Source organism: Triticum dicoccoides, chromosome 2A (assembly GCF_002162155.2).
Source record: "Triticum dicoccoides isolate Atlit2015 ecotype Zavitan chromosome 2A, WEW_v2.0, whole genome shotgun sequence".
NCBI classification, from domain to species: Eukaryota; Viridiplantae; Streptophyta; class Magnoliopsida; order Poales; family Poaceae; genus Triticum; species Triticum dicoccoides.
Genome location: NC_041382.1, coordinates 2,309,161 through 2,315,147, shown reverse-complemented (window position 1 = coordinate 2,315,147; position 5,987 = coordinate 2,309,161). Strand labels below are relative to the sequence as shown.

Genomic DNA, 5,987 nt, shown 5'->3' with positions numbered 1-5,987 from the left:
GTGCAACTTATTTGTGGCACTGCCATTTAGGTCATATCGGTGTAAAGCGCATGAAGAAACTCCATACTGATGGACTTTTGGAACCACTTGATTATGAATCACTTGGTACTTGCGAACCGTGCCTCATGGGCAAGATGACTAAAACTCCGTTCTCCGGTACTATGAAGAGAGCAACAGATTTGTTGGAAATCATACATACAGATGTATGTGGTCCAATGAATATTGAGGCTCGTGGCGGATATCGTTATTTTCTCACCTTCACAGATGATTTAAGCAGATATGGGTATATCTACTTAATGAAACATAAGTCTGAAACGTTTGAAAAGTTCAAAGAATTTCAGAGTGAAGTTGAAAATCATCGTAACAAGAAAATAAAGTTTCTACGATCTGATCATGGAGGAGAATATTTGAGTTACGAGTTTGGTGTACATTTGAAACAATGCGGAATAGTTTCGCAACTCATGCCACCCGGAACACCACGGCGTAATGGTGTGTCCGAACGTCGTAATCGTACTTTACTAGATATGGTGCGATCTATGATGTCTCTTACTGATTTACCGCTATCGTTTTGGGGTTATGCTTTGGAGACGGCCGCATTCACGTTAAATAGGGCACCATCAAAATCCGTTGAGATGACACCTTATGAACTATGGTTTGGCAAGAAACCAAAGTTGTCATTTCTGAAAGTTTGGGGCTGCGATGCTTATGTGAAAAAGCTTCAACCTGATAAGCTCGAACCCAAATCGGAGAAATGTGTCTTCATAGGATATCCAAAGGAGACTATTGGATACACCTTCTATCACAGATCCGAAGGCAAGACTTTGTTGCTAAGTTCGGAAACTTTCTAGAGAAGGAGTTTCTCTCGAAAGAAGTGAGTGGGAGGAAAGTAGAACTTGACGAGGTAACTGTACCTGCTCCCTTATTGGAAAGTAGTGCATCACAGAAAACTGTTTTTGTGACACCTACACCAATTAGTGAGGAAGCTAATGATAATGATCATGAAACTTCAGAACAAGATACTACTGAACCTCGTAGATCAACCAGAGTGAGATCCGCACCAGAGTGGTATGGTAATCCTGTTCTGGAAGTCATGCTACTAGATCATGATGAACCTACGAACTATGAAGAAGCGATGGTGAGCCCAGATTCCGCAAAGTGGCTTGAAGCCATGAAATCTGAGATGGGATCCATGTATGAGAACAAAGTATGGACTTTGGTTGACTTGCCCGATGATCGGCAAGCAATTGAGAATAAATAGATCTTCAAGAAGAAGACTGACGCCGACGGTAATATTACTGTCTACAAAGCTCGACTTGTCGCAAAAGGGTTTCGGTAAGTTCAAGGGATTGACTACGATGAGACCTTCTCACCCGTGGCGATGCTTAAGTCTGTCCGAATCATGTTAGCAATTGCCGCATTTTATGATTATGAAATTTGGCAGATGGATGTTAAAACTGCATTCCTGAATGGATTTCTGGAAGAAGAGTTGTATATGATGCAACCGGAAGGTTTTGTCGATCCAAAGAGAGCTGACAAAGTGAGCAAGCTCCAGCGATCCATTTATGGACTGGTGCAAGCCTCTCGGAGTTGGAATAAACGCTTTGATAGTGTGATCAAAGCATTTGGTTTTATACAGACTTTCGGAGAAGCCTGTATTTACAAGAAAGTGAGTGGGAGGTCTGTAGCATTTCTGATATTATATGTGGATGACATATTACTGATTGGAAATGATATAGAATTTCTGGATAGCATAAAGGGATACTTGAATAAGAGTTTTTCAATGAAAGACCTCGGTGAAGCTGCTTACATATTAGGCATAAAGATCTATAGAGATAGATCGAGACGCTTAATTGGACTTTCACAAAGCACATACCTTGACAAGATTTTGAAGAAGTTCAAAATGGATCAAGCAAAGAAAGGGTTCTTGCCTGTGTTACAAGGTGTGAAGTTGAGTCGAACTCAATGCCCGACCACTGCAGAAGATAGAGAGAAGATGAAAGATGTTCCCTATGCTTCAGCCATAGGCTCTATCATGTATGCAATGTTGTGTACCAGACCTGATGTGTGCCTTGCTATAAGTCTAGCAGGGAGGTACCAAAGTAATCCAGGAGTGGATCACTGGACAGCGGTCAAGAACATCCTAAAGTACCTAAAGAGGACCAAGGATATGTTTCTCGTATATGGAGGTGACAAAGAGCTCATCGTAAACGGTTACGTTGATGCAAGCTTTGACACTGATCCAGACGATTCTAAATCGCAAACCGGATACGTGTTTACATTAAACGGTGGAGCTGTCAGTTGGTGCAGTTCTAAACAAAGCATCGTGGTGGGATCTACATGTGAAGCGGAGTACATAGCTGCTTCGGAAGCAGCAAACGAAGGAGTCTGGATGAAGGAGTTCGTATCCGATCTAGGTGTCATACCTAGTGCATCGGGTCCAATGAAAATCTTTTGTGACAATACTGGTGCAATTGCCTTGGCAAAGGAATCCAGATTTCACAAAAGAACCAAGCACATCAAGAGACGCTTCAATTCCATCCGGGATCTAGTCCAGGTGGGAGACATAGAGATTTGCAATATACATACGGATCTGAATGTTGCAGACCCGTTGACTAAGCCTCTTCCACGAGCAAAACATGATCAGCACCAAGGCTCCATGGGTGTTAGAATCATTACTGTGTAATCTAGATTATTGACTCTTGCAAGTGGGAGACTGAAGGAAATATGCCCTAGAGGCAATAATAAAGTTATTATTTATCTCCTTATATCATGATAAAAGTTTATTATTCATGCTAGAATTGTATTAACTGGAAACATAATACATGTGTGAATACATAGACAAACAGAGTGTCACTAGTATGCCTCTACTAAACTAGCTTGTTAATCAAAGATGGTTATGTTTCCTAACCATAGACAAAGAGTTGTCATTTGATTAACAGGATCACATCATTAGTTGAATGATCTGATTGACATGACCCATTCCATTAGCTTAGCACCCGATCATTTAGTATGTTGCTATTGCTTTCTTCATGACTTATACATGTTCCTATGACTATGAGATTATGCAACTCCCGTTTGCCAGAGGAACACTTTGTGTGCTACCAAACGTCACAACGTAACTGGGTGATTATAAAGGAGCTCTACAGGTGTCTCCAAAGGTACTTATACAAGTGTCTGGTCACGGGATCATGCATTACGGTACGAGTAAAGAGACTTGCCGGTAACGAGATTGAACTAGGTATAGGATACCGACGATCGAATCTCGGGCAAGTAACATACCGATGATAAAGGGAACAACGTATGTTGTTATGCGGTCTGACCGATAAAAGATCTTCGTAGAATATGTAGGAGCCAATATGAGCATCCAGTTTCCGCTATTGGTTATTGACCGGAGACGTGTCTCGGTCATGTCTACATTGTTCTCGAACCCGTAGGGTCCGCACGCTTAAGGTTACGATGACAGTTATATTATGAGTTTATGCATTTTGATGTACCGAAGGTTGTTCGGAGTCCCGGATGTGATCACGGACATGACGAGGAGTCTCGAAATGGTCGAGACATAAAGATTGACATATTGAAAGCCTATGTTTGGATATCGGAAGTGTTCCGGGTGAAATCGGGATTTTACCGGAGTATCGGGAGGTTACCGGAACCCCCCCTCGTCCTTGTTTGTATTACTGATTGGTACTGGTTTATTTGCAGATGATGGCAGCCCCTTGTCCTTGTTTTTTCTTTTTCCTAATATGTGTGACAAGAAGTGCTGCTAATAGCCCGATTATTACTACTGCAGAACAAACTACTTTTTGGCTTTGTGCGACTGCCTACTGTCAATCCAAGTATAATATCATCAACTTGAGTCTAGATGCTAGAGCCCAATGCCCTTTAACACTCGCTTACCAAGCTCGTTCACATGCCATGTCCTTGTGCGCTTGTGTGGGCCAGCGCCTTGAAGACTGCAACGCCACCGGCGCAAGACCCGGAGCCTAGTCTTTATCTTACTCTTGGATTTGCTTCAAGGGATGGGATGGGATGCGATTAGTTTGGTTGATCAGATCCGGTCGGAGCAACGTATAGATGGGCATACGCATCTTTGGCTCAAGCAGGTCACCTGTTCCTGTTCAAGGGCGCCACAACTGAGGCTCCTTCACTTCAATAGAACTAGTAGTATATCAGTAGAGACCTCGATACTGAATGAGCCCATTCGCTTGCTCGTCCAGCAGCCAAACCAACTGTGATCTTGGTCTTGTAACAAACTTGAGCGTGCTCTCTCTACTCTGTTTTCAATGGAATGGTAAAAATCTCATAGATATAGATTACATGGTAGTAGAACAACTGTCAACCAGAGCCTTAAGCTTGGCCTCACGAATCGAAATACTCAACAAGACCACCATGTCTCTCCCCGGTAGGTACAGAGTATATTCTGGGATGACAGGAGTAGTTTCTAGTATTGGATCTAAACGCTCTTATATTTCTTTACCGAGGGAGTACTAGTTATTTGTAGCTGATGACAGCCCTTTGTCCTTGTTTTGCTTTTCTAGTCCGTGTGACAATAAGTGCTGCTGATACCCTGATTATTACTACCGCAGAACTAATTTTGGCTTTCTGCAGCTGCTTAGTGCTTTTGCCTCACACTCGTGCTTTACAGGCAAAGTAGATGTACCACCTTAGCTTTGTTTAATCGCTGATTAATTAACACTCGCTTACCAAGCTCATTCACATGGCTTGTCCTTGTGCCAGCAAGCGCCTTGAAGACCGCGCGCAACGCCACCAGCGTGAGACCCGCTGCCTAGCTACTCTTGTTTTTACTCTTGGTTTTGCCTCACACGGGATGCGCGCTTAATTTGCTTGGCAGCGATTAGTTCAGTTGATGACTTGTAACCGTACCTGATGATCACCAATACAGATTGAGAACACATCATACGATCATACTGTAGTAAGTAAGTAAACTAAGCAGCTCATATCTAGAGATACACATACACATTTCTCTTGTTTATATGTAGTTTAACAGGCCCAGAAACTTTTCCACCTATATATTTGTGACCTAAACCCTTCCGGTGGACCATAATAGTGTTTATGATTTTGTATTTTTTATAAATTTTCTGAGAAATTCAAATTTTTTGGCGCCTGGAACAATACCAAGTTATGTTGAACAATACCAACATATGGAAGTAAAAAAATACTTGTACTGTTATGCGCGTCCGATCCAGATCCAAGAGGTGCTAAACCAGTACTCCTACGCTCACTCAGTCTTTTCCACTCACTCACTCTGTCGAGCTGGTTGTGCTGTCAGCTGTCTGTCTTCTCCACGGCCGGCGCTCCTCTGCTCTGCTCTCCACGTCCGGGAACGCAGCCGCCTCCGCTTCCCGCGGTCGACGCAACTCCGCTTCCCACTCGGGTCACCACGGCGACGGTGGCTCCCGCCCGGATCTGAACCAGCCGCACCCTACCGGATAACAGCAGGTCAGTTGCCTCTATCTCTCTCTCATTCCGTGCTCTGTTTCAGTGCCTCCATTCCTGTACTGTCCCGGTGTGACTCTCTCAACCCCGATTTGCAGCTAGCTAGGCGGCACCGGCAGGAAGGCAGGCCTCCGACGCACAGCAGCTGGTCAGATCCCCCATCCCCTCTCCGTGGCACAATAGGATCAATGCCTGAGTTTGGTTGACCACACAGAGAAATAAACTACGTGGTAGATCTTTTTAACCATTTTTATTTGTATGTTTGTATACATACAAATAAATGCATGTTTCCCCACTCTCCCTCTCCGTGCCTTAATTATACTTGTCTTGTGATTCTAAATTCTTGGCCTGATGCCTGCACTGCATTTATACTTGTCTTGTGATTGAAAATTCTCTACAGGTACCCATCCCTGGCCTGCTGTGCTGTGCTGCAACTCAATCCCCCATTTGCAGCAGCTAGGTACTAGGCAGGAAGGAAGGCAGGCAGGCAGCACCCCATCACCGGCGCGCTTGCGCTAACGTGCGTGCTA

General features: G+C 43.8%; 1 protein-coding gene across 1 annotated transcript in view; it reads left to right on the top strand.

Moving 5' to 3' along the window:
• Nucleotides 1-5,279: 5,279 nt before the first annotated feature.
• LOC119352639 (putative disease resistance protein RGA4) overlaps nucleotides 5,280-5,987 on the top strand; it is a 7,021-nt gene continuing 6,313 nt past the window's right edge. The window contains exons 1-3 of the mRNA XM_037619224.1: nucleotides 5,280-5,460; nucleotides 5,556-5,687; nucleotides 5,858-5,977. The gene's annotated coding sequence lies outside the window, so the exon portion shown is untranslated. The remainder of the gene's footprint in view (nucleotides 5,461-5,555; nucleotides 5,688-5,857; nucleotides 5,978-5,987) is intronic.